The following is a 10,508-nucleotide window of genomic DNA, read 5'->3' as shown; positions in this document are numbered from 1 at the left end:
GCCTAGCCACTGATGATTATGGCTTGGTATTTTGATATTTATTTGGCCTATGATCGTTACGGCTTGAACTTATGATATTTGTTTTGCCACGAATGAAAATGGAAATAATGGCAAGTGGTTTTACCAATAGTAGATGTGGCTTGAAATTCTGATATTTATTTGGCCAATGATGGTTTGGATAGAATTTATGATATTTGTTTTGCCGAGGATGAATATGGCAAAAAACAAAAAAAATATTTTGATGTTTGATATCGCCAGTCATTGTGGCTAGAAATCTCGAGGAAGAATCGTGGTTACAGTTGTGTATAGCAATGATGGTAAGTGGTTTACCAATAATGGTGATAATTATTTTGCCAATGTGAATTATGGCTTCATGTGATATTTATTTTGCCAATGCGTATGGCTAGAATTTTCGATAATTATTCTACCAATGAGCATGGTAGGAAACCTGAGTATAAATGATTACTTAGTGGAAGTATTTATTTCTGGGACTTGAATAAAATCATAGACTGAGGTTATGATTTTATTCACTATAAATACAATGCTGGAATTAGTGTTAATTCCTTGTAGTTATTCGAGGGTAGAAATCTCGAGGACGAGATTTATTTTAATGGGGGTCGAATGTAATACCCTAGAAAATTTAAAATATGTGATTGTGTGGAAATTTTTTTTCGATAGGTGAAAATGATGAAAATGCCCTAGGGGCTAAACGTAATTTTACGATGACGTATTTTATCCTCATATATTTTGTCATGTTTCTTGACATATTTGGATAGAGTTCGATCCTACGAGTGCATAGGCAAAAATCGTTCGTGAAACGAAATTATAACGAAAGAGTTATTAACGTTTAAAACGAGGGTTATATTTGTAATTTTTGCTTCATCTTGAAGGCTCCAGATTTTGAGCCATTATCTGTGATGACACGTGGACGGCTCAAATTAAAATCAAAGAAGAAAAAGGAAGAAAAGAGAGTGGTGGATGGGGATTTTGGCCCAATGAGGAAGAGGGAAATGAAACACGGGAGAAGAGAAAAGAAGGGAGAACTGGGCGTCGCCGATTTTGGCATCCTTCCTGTGAACTGGGCGTCGCCACCACCCCCAAATAACTCCTTGTCATCCCAGCTTCCATTTCCACCCAAGATTGAAAACGGTGGGTCACAATTTCACGAAGAAAAAACCCTGTCCTCTCTGGTGAGTCCGAGGGCACCCACGGCGGTTCCTGCCGTTTCTGAAGCTACCACCATGAGTCGACTTCTCTTGAACCCAGGAATATTTCCCAAGCCTTGGTTGGGGCGACAGAGCACTGGTTGTGGAGGATCAAGGCCACTCAAATTTCTAAGGTTCCGACGGGTTTTGAGTGAAATTAGAGCTTTTTCCGGCCAAATTGGACTTGGCTGTAGGTATAAAGTTTGTTCTACTCTTTGAGATCTTCATTTCTGTAAATTTTGAGAATTTTTAGAAATAGTTGTAATTTTCAAGCGAGTCGGGACGGCCGACCACCATCCACGGCGGCGCGTGGCTAGAGGGCCATCAATGCTATTTTTAGGCTAATTCGATGTCCTGAATTTAGTTTTGATATTCGTATGACGTAGGTTGATTGTTTGAACCTAAATTCACTACGATACCGTTCTTGATCAATTTGTGAAACAACGATCCGACCGTTGGATCGTCACCAAACTTTGATACATTGAAATACGTAATATTTGAGGACCTTAGGAACTTATGGATCGGGAATTCGACATACGGACCTTTCCGAATTGGAATTGTAAGTTTGTAAACTAAAACGTCGATCGCGCACTTGATGTTGTGATTGGTAGAGATCCAACCGTTGGATCGAAATGAAATTTTAGTATGTTATTCTAGAAGTGAAATGTGAACTACGAATGGCTTGATCCTTTAGTGGGGTACGTAGGTAGTCTAACGAGAAGGTTAGATGCAGCCATAATAAAATACCTAAGATTTTTTTTCTTTTAGTGAAATTTGGCTAAGAAAATAATTTTGGGCCTGTCTTAGTAATTAGCTTCCGAATTAGAAATTTCAGGTCGTTACAAGGTGGTTTAGACCACCCCGAAGAAATTCATGGGATTGATGATAGTGACACTAAGAACTTAGATTTGATTGGGTTTAGGTTTAGACCACCCTGCTGCCGGAGCACTTAGATTTGATTGGAACTTCACGGGGTGGTTTAGACCACCCCGAAGAAATTCATGAGACTAATTGCAGCGGCACAGACTGCTCATTTTTCTTCTCGGCATGGTCGAACTTGCTGGGCAAAGGTATTCGACGGTTGTATTCCACTGCTTGTAACCCATAGAAGTGGGGAGGTTGTGCAGCTGCTTGTGACCGGTGACGCAACGACTGGGGGAAGTGGGGAGGTTTCAACCTTCCTTCAGTTGTGAACATCCAAAGGCCTACGACTTTATACTTTGGTTTGAAATCGCAAATGATGGTGTTGTGATGGGAGAAGCAAGGAAGCCTTCCTTTGGTCTTGCTTAATTTTTTTTTTTTTTTTTTTTGCTGAGAAAAGAAAGGGAACCAAAGTCCTTGGAAGTTTGACGAGGAAGGAGTTGTTGAGAAGGATTTGCAGAGCCCAACCTTTTCTCTTCTTATTTTGGGGAAGAGAAATATAAAAGGAAAACTAATGAAAATGGCTTGAAAACTTTGAGTTTTAATGATAAGGAAAAAATAAAGGGTAAAGTGTATAGTACCAAGTTTGACTTTTTAATGTAAAAATATAGTTTTTTTGTTAAAGTGAACAGTACTGCGGGCTTTTCGTTAAAGCTCCCAACTATAAAATGTCCACATGCCAAGTTCTGAAGAAATAATTAAGGGTAAAAGACTGTTTACTACCCTCATGTTTCTTGGTTTTCAACATTTAGTACATCAAGTTTTTTTCGTCTCAGAGTCATACCTAAAGTGTAAATTTTGGGACAGTCTCATACATCCGTTAGTCAAACTGTTAAGTTTCCCGTTAACTGTGACGTGGTGCCCATGTGGACACTGACTGGGCGCCATGTGTCATCCACGTGGAAATAAAAAAAAATATTTATAAAATAAATAAAAAAAAATTATATATATATATATAATTAAAAAAATAAAAATAAACCTTCATCTTCCCCAGATTCGAAGGAAGAAGAAGAAGAAGAAGAAGAAGGAGAATGAAGAAGAAGGAAGAAGGAGAAGAAGGGGAAGGAAGAAGGAGGAAGGAAGGAGAAGAAAGAGGAAGAAAAAAAAAAGGTTGCAGTCAGAGGAAGAAGAAGAACAATAAGGAAGAAGAAGGAAAAAGAAGGAGGAAGAAGAAGAAAGAAGAAAAAAAAAATCTTCCCCAAATTCGGAGGAAGAAGAAGAAGAAGAAGAAGAAGAAGAAGAAGAAGAAGAAGAAGGAAGGAAGAAGGAGAAGAAGGAAGAAGAAAAAAAAAGTTGCAGTCGAAGGAAGAAGAAGAAGAAGAAGGAAGGAGGAGGGGGAAGAAGGAGGAAGAAGAAAAAAATAAAAATATAAAAATCTTCCCGAATCTGCAACCCAGATTTGGAGGAAGAAGAAGAAGAAGGAAGAAGGAGGAAGAAGAAAAAAAAAGAAAAAAAAATCTTCCCTAGATTCAGAGGAAGAAGAAGGAAGAAAAAGGAAAAAGGAAGGAAGGAGGAAGGAAGTAGGAGAGGAAGGAGGAAGGAAAAAAAAAGTTGCAGTCGGAGGAAGAAGAAGTAAGAAGGAGGAAAAAGAAGAAAAAAAGAAAAAAAAATCGAATCTGTAACCCAGATTCGGAGGAAGAAGAAGAAGAAGAAGAAGAAGGAAGAAGGAGGAAGACGAAGGAGAAAGAAAAAAAAATCTTCCCCAAATTCGGAAGAAGAAAAAAAAATAGTTGCAGTCGGAGGAAGAAGAAGAAGAAGGAAGAAGAAGAAAGAAGAAAAAGAAAACAAATAAAAAATAAAAAATCTTCCCGAATCTGCAACCCAGATTCGGAGGAAGAAGAAGAAGAAGAAGTGGAAGGAAGAAGGAGGAAGGAGAAGGAAAAAGGAGGAAGAAGAAAAAAAAAATCTTCCCCAGATTCGGAGGAAGAAGAAGGAGAAGGAAGAAGAATGAAGAAGGAGAAGAAGGAGGAAGGAAGAAGGAAAAGGAAGAAGAAAAAAAAAAGTTGCAGTCGGAAGAAGAAAAAAAAAACGTAGATGACACGTGGCGCCCAGTTAGTATCTACATGGGCGCCACGTCACACTTAACGGAAGACTTAACGGTTTAACTAACGGATGTATGAGACTGTCCCAAAATTTACACTTTAGGTATGACTCTGAGACGAAAAAAATTTGATGTACTAAATGTTGAAAACCACGAAACATGAAGGTAGTAAACAGTCTTTTACCCAAGAATTAAATAACTTTAAGGGAAGAATATTACCTTTTGGACTCTTTCAATTCTCTTGCTTGCCGTCTATCTCTTCTTCCTGACAATTGCTTCCTATTTGCTTATGCTCCCTTCTCCTTGTCCTCCTTTTGTCGATTTTTTTTAATTATTTTTATTTTTTTACCTCAACACATACACAAGGTAAGTACAAGGTGGGTTTAATCAAAAGATAATATTAAAGAAATTAAAATTTTAAACTAAATGACGTGTCATTAATAAAAAAATATGCACGTTAATCAACATAATTTAATTATCAACAACCATATTATTTAGTTTAATCTCTCTAGAATCATCTTTGTTTTTAGGGAGTTTTAACAAAACACTCCAGGTACTGTTCACTTTTAACGAAAAACCACATTTTTACCTTTAACTAGCACTATTCACTATACCTTTAAAAGGGTTTTTCGTTAAAAGATAAGTTTTTTTAGACTTTTCGTTAGTTTTCCTTTGTTTTTTTTTATACTAATTCACCACTAAACAATTGGTCATTGGATAGAATAGTGCAACTTTTGAACAAGTTGCAAGCACTTACTAAACAATAATGGCACAGAGACTAAAATCTGGTGGGTAATTATAAGAAAACTAAATTTGTAGATAAAATTTACAAACTAAATAATGTGTCATCAATATGAATGAGTACGTTATCAATGCTTAAGTTATAATTCAATTATCAACTTCTATGTCGTTTAATTTGTAAAATTTTATATATAACATCATTGTCTGTAATGTATTCAGACTCCATATAAACATAGGAATTAAATATTTTTAGACGAACTTTACGCTCTGTCTAAACTTTTTTATATTTTTCTGTTTTAAAATTTTTAAAATGTTGGTTCGAGTGATTTAATTATTTTCATCCTTTCTATCTCTAGATGTTATTGCATCTCTTCATGTTAACAATTTAATGTATCCATATTGATAGATAATATTTATTTTAATCCGTTTATTAATCTCCTCTTTAACTTTGTTGCCCTTTTTTCCCCTTTTTTTTTCTTTTTTTTTTGGGTTGCTTTTATTTGCATAACCAATTGTAAAGAAACATGCGGTTCAAGGCTCCACGTCAGACATTGACTATGAGACTATAGCTTCAAAAATTGAACCTGGTGATTGCTATGAAATCATAAATTTTCGGACCACTAGAATGAAGGGGTAGTACAAGGTGGTGCCGCATGAGACCCAACTTATTTTCAGTGGTAAAACAAACTTCAAAAAGCTATCAAATGTGTTTCCACCCATTCTCGACACCGGTTTCTCTTACTGGATTACAACACCCTTTATCCGCACTTGAACAAAGTTGACATTCTTACAGTGATATTATCATACGTGTATCCATATATACAGATTAAAAACACTAATGTTTATTTTTGATAAATTATTTTTCGTAACATGCTTATTTTTACCTTTTAAATTGCAAGATGTCATTCGTCATCTCACTGCAGTACAATGTTTAGAGCCAAAACAGATTAATCAAAGGGTAGCATTGTTCGTGTCAGGAATTTCCGTCGGGGATGTTTCCTGGCCGACGAGCACATAGCTCCCCTGGAGGTTGGCGCCGGTTGAGGGTTGCTGTCGGGCTTCTGCTTCTCTGTCGGGCGTTGTCGGGCGAGTCTAGTCGGGCAAGTCTCGTCGGGCAAGACTTGTCGGGCAAGACTTGTCGGGCAAGACTCTTCGGGCAAGGCTGAAAGAGAAGGACAACGTTAACTTTGAGAGATGCCTTTGTGGGGCCTTAGGTGTAGGCCTTGAGGCTCACAATCAAGGTTAACATTTAGGTGCTCAGGCGTGCCACTGCCATCTTTAGCATGGCAGATGTAAAATGGTTGTCGTGCTTTAGTTGTACATATGTATGTATCCGAGAAACCGTGTTAGTTATAACAGGTGCCTTTGTGGGGCCTTAGGTGTAGGCCTTGAGGCTTCCCATAAATAACTAAACCAGTGCTCGAAGGCATCATATTTGTTCTCGTGGTTGTAGGAGTTTTCTAACTATTATACTTCTGATTACCCGAATCCAAGAAGTAGAATGAACCCAAATATGTGCCTTTGTAGGGCCTTAGGTGTAGGCCTTGAGGCTTCCCATCAGAGTTCATTCTTATACTTAGACTCTTTAGATCGCCGAACGGAATGAATCCAAATGGATGCCTTTGTGGGGCCTTAGGTGTAGGCCTTGAGGCTTTCCATTAGAATCCATTCCACACTCAAACGTTCTATGATAATCATGGTATAATAGAAAGAAAACTAGAAGGTAGATTGATTACTTGCGCCCCAAGTAACTTCGGACTTCTCGTTTATCAAGGACTGTCGTGGATGGGTTAAGTCCACATAAAGTTCTTTTTTATGCCTTGAGGCCAAGGACTTTTCACTGATCAGATTTACATGCCCGAGGGCTTAGTACTTGGATCTGGTTTGAACACTGATAATATATTCAAATCGGATTCAAGTGCTGAGAAAGCTTTTTAATGGTCATGTTGCTAGAAATAACTTGCATATAACGGGAAGTATACAACATATTGAAAAGACAAAACTAAAGCAAAGAAGGTCGGGCAAGGTTAAACCTTATCGGGTAAGGTTGCTCGTCTTGCAGGTTCCTATCTTTGTAGTTTTGTCAAAGGTCTGAAAGCTTAGAGGGGTAGAGAGAGAGATTACAAAAGATGAATCGATACTACAGCAAGGTTGAACAAGGTAGCAGAGCTATTACAAAAGGTTGAAGAGAGGGTTATCCCGAGAGGGATGAAGGCTTGTCCCGAAAGGGATGAAGGCTGACTACAACTTTGTTTTGAAGGCAAATCTGGCTTTGAGCAGAGTTTGTGCTTGCATTTGTTTGTTTGTTTGAGTATCCTTATTCCTGGTTTCTCCTTCTTCTTATATAGACAACTTGGCTTGGCTCTTGTAGCAGTGGCCTTGCCCGAATGCGGTTTGAGGGTGATGACTCATCAACTATTTTACATGGACTGCCATCATAAAGTACTTTATGGGCTGTATAGCTGATCAGTCTATACCACTTGGCCTTTGGGTAGGTAAGCAAGTGGTCTTCATGAACTGCACCTAGTCAGAAAAGGCCCTTTCTGCCTTCTGGGCTTCGACTGGGCTTCGGCTATCTTCCCTTTGGGCCTCCTTTCGGGCCAGCTCCTTTCTTGAGCCCAAAGTTTAGGTTTTGATCCAAACAGTGCCCCCTTCAATCAATATTTAGCCTGGAATTCCAAGCGCCAATATTGATTGAAAAAACTTTTTATAAAACCCACGAATCCTTTGCAGTTGAACTCCTCGATCCCCTGTATTCACAGCAAGAAATCCTTCTCTAATTTGTCGCCCTCGTCATCTTCCTTGGTATTCCGTTCTCGAACTCCTTCAAATGACTGCGGAATCTAGCCAAACCCAACCCTCTTACGAATCTGGCGAACGAATCGCCACTCTTCGTCGCCTACTTAATGGGCTGCATCGCCCTCGGGCAGGTCTGCACTCCGAGCTTTTCTTTGAGGTGCATGGGGTACAATCATTGGGTCTGGCCTGGATTTCTCGGGTCCCTTCGGTGGTGGAGAGCAACATGCCTAAAGATAACTGGTTTTCCCCAAATCCCTATTTGGCTAGGTCGGGCATCTCTTCCTCCAAATGGTCATCATATCATCGAGGCTTTCGTCTGATGAATGACCCTGCCTGGGCTCAATGGATTGATGATTTAGAGCCTACTTTTAAGAGGAAATTGATGAATAATGGAATTTATGAGTTAATCATGCTCTCGAAGACCACTATTATTCCCAAGCCCGAACTACTTGTTTCCGCCCTTCTTTTCTGGAATTCGGGCACAAATACCTTTGACTTCCGTATGGGCCCCATGTCTCCCACAATTCTTGACATGGCTCAAGTTTTCGGTTTAAGGCCCTCGGGCAGGATAGTGGACGTCACTCAAGATTGGGTTCAGTCCTCTGTCACTGGAAGCTCAAGTTCTTCAGCTGCCTTCCTCTCTTTGAACTATAACTCTGCCACTTTCAAGAGTTATGGGACCTCCTTCAAAGGATTCATCCCCTTTGTAAAGGAGAATTTTGGGGTGGGCTCACCTCGGGTTGATAAAGATCAGAAGCACATGTATTTCCTCTTATACTGGCTCAACAAGCACATCTTCCCCAACAAGTCTAAAGGGGTGAGGGTTGAATTGATCCCCCTAGTAGAAGCTCTCCACAACTTTGATGACGTAGCTACAGGTACATTCCTTCTTTCCCATCTTTATCATCTTCTTTTTGAAATGACTCAAGGTGAGCCATTTGAGACCAACTTGAATGAACCAATATGGATGATACAAACTTGGTTTCAATGGTATTTTCCGGAATTTCGGGCTGCTAATCTGGTGTTCCCTGAGGGTGTGGCCCCTGCCCGAGTCCTGGCTGAAGTTGCCCCTATAGATCATTCCACTTTTGCCTGCTTCTATTTCTTCAGAGTTTGCAGGACTCGGTCAGATTTAGAATGGGGTGCGTCGGTCCTAAGAAGATATCCTTGGTTTTCTGACCAAGTCTTTCAAGATGCCCCTGGCGAGGATGCTACCCCCTTTTGTAGAGAGAAATTTATTAGTTGCATTCAATCGAGAGACATGGCCTGGGGAGTTCGGGGTAATAGATATGACCGAGGCCTGGAAGTGTACCATCCTAACTTCTGCAGCAGGCAGTTAGGATTTAGACAGGCCATTCATGTCCCGTTCTTCGACTCTGTCCATTGTGGCACTTCATTCCGGTTACCAACTCCCTCTGAAGTAACATTCCGGGCTGCCCGACGCAGTCTTGACGTAATGAGTCAAGCGGCCCGAAAGTCCATCATTCTCAATTTTGAGTGCACCTCGCTCTTCTCTTCTTGGTGGGAAGACAAATGGACTAAGAAGTATGGATGAGATTTGAAAGAAACTCACGATCGCCTTTTCAACCAACTTTCACTTAAGTCATATCCTGGCTCGGGCGAACTTGAAAATTGGAAGGATATGATTCAAGAGAAGAACCGGTTACTTCTGATAGGTACTTCTCTTTCAATTTGATTTTGCTTCCCTTCTGAAGTTGTTTTATCCTGATTTTTTGTTGAATTCTACAGCTCCGGCGGATGTTGAATCGGAAGTTATTGAATCCGAGGATGATTCTGCTGATGCTGCAATTCTTCATGGAGCTGCCGCAGAAGCCGGGAGACGAGAAGCTGGGGAGGGTGCAGATGTTTCAGAATCCTTTGGAGATTCAGGAGCTGAAGAAACACCTGAGGCACTTATCAAAGCACATAAGCGAAAGAAAGCGGCGGTGACTAGGACTTCAGATCCTGATCCAGTACCTCTGCCCAAAACCACCCGACCAACTCTTACTAGAAAAAGTAAGAGAGCAAGAACTACCGCTCATCCTAAGTCATCAGCCCCATTAGTTCCTGAGGCAGGCAGAAAGAAGCAACAATCCTCAAGTGAGTTTCTATTTTTCTTCAAACTGTTACCTTTCCCTTTTATCTAATTGTCTCCATCACCGGCAAACAGGGCCCCAAGCATCTAAAAGACCAATCCTTGCTTCTAAGGAGGAACCACTAAGAGCTGCAATGCTCAAAAAGGCCGAAGAACTACAAAATACTGCCCTCAGAGAACTTGAGGTATGATTTATATATTTTCTTTTAGGCTTCTTCTTGCTCTTATATGACTCTAAATCTGATTATTTGACTCAGGCCGCAAGAAAGGAAAAGCTTTCTCCGCCCGAAGCTTCTCCACAATTTGCCCGAGAGACAAGCCTACTGTGGATGCAAATTTCTTCCTCCTTGATCTTGGACAATTTTGCACCTACAAAACAATTAACACCTTAGGTTAAGGCCAAAAGCCTCACACGCCCACGATGAATGGGGGGGGCTTTGGCCGAAGAACCTCCGATGCCAAAGTTAGAATTTAGAGAGAAAGAGTGTTTAGAGAATTTTGGGATTTTTGCCAAAGTGTTGGAATTGATTTTTTGATTAGAATAGGTGCCTATTTATAGAGTTAGGAGGTGGCTAGGGTTTTAGGTTTAATTTAGGTTTAATTAGACAATTTATTTGGCTATTTAAACATAAAATGAATGTTTTGGTGGTTTTTGGAATTAATTGGCTAGTTAATTAGGATAATTAAAAATGGAAAATGGTGGAAA

The 10,508-nt window shown here is 39.9% G+C and overlaps 1 pseudogene; it reads left to right on the top strand.

The window, feature by feature from the left end:
• Window positions 1-311: 311 nt before the first annotated feature.
• The window catches only part of LOC126584579 (uncharacterized), a 28,103-nt pseudogene continuing 17,906 nt past the window's right edge, over window positions 312-10,508 (top strand).

Source organism: Malus sylvestris, chromosome 10 (genome assembly GCF_916048215.2).
Source record: "Malus sylvestris chromosome 10, drMalSylv7.2, whole genome shotgun sequence".
In the NCBI taxonomy this organism is placed as follows: Eukaryota; Viridiplantae; Streptophyta; class Magnoliopsida; order Rosales; family Rosaceae; genus Malus; species Malus sylvestris.
This window is presented reverse-complemented; position numbering and strand designations above follow the sequence as displayed.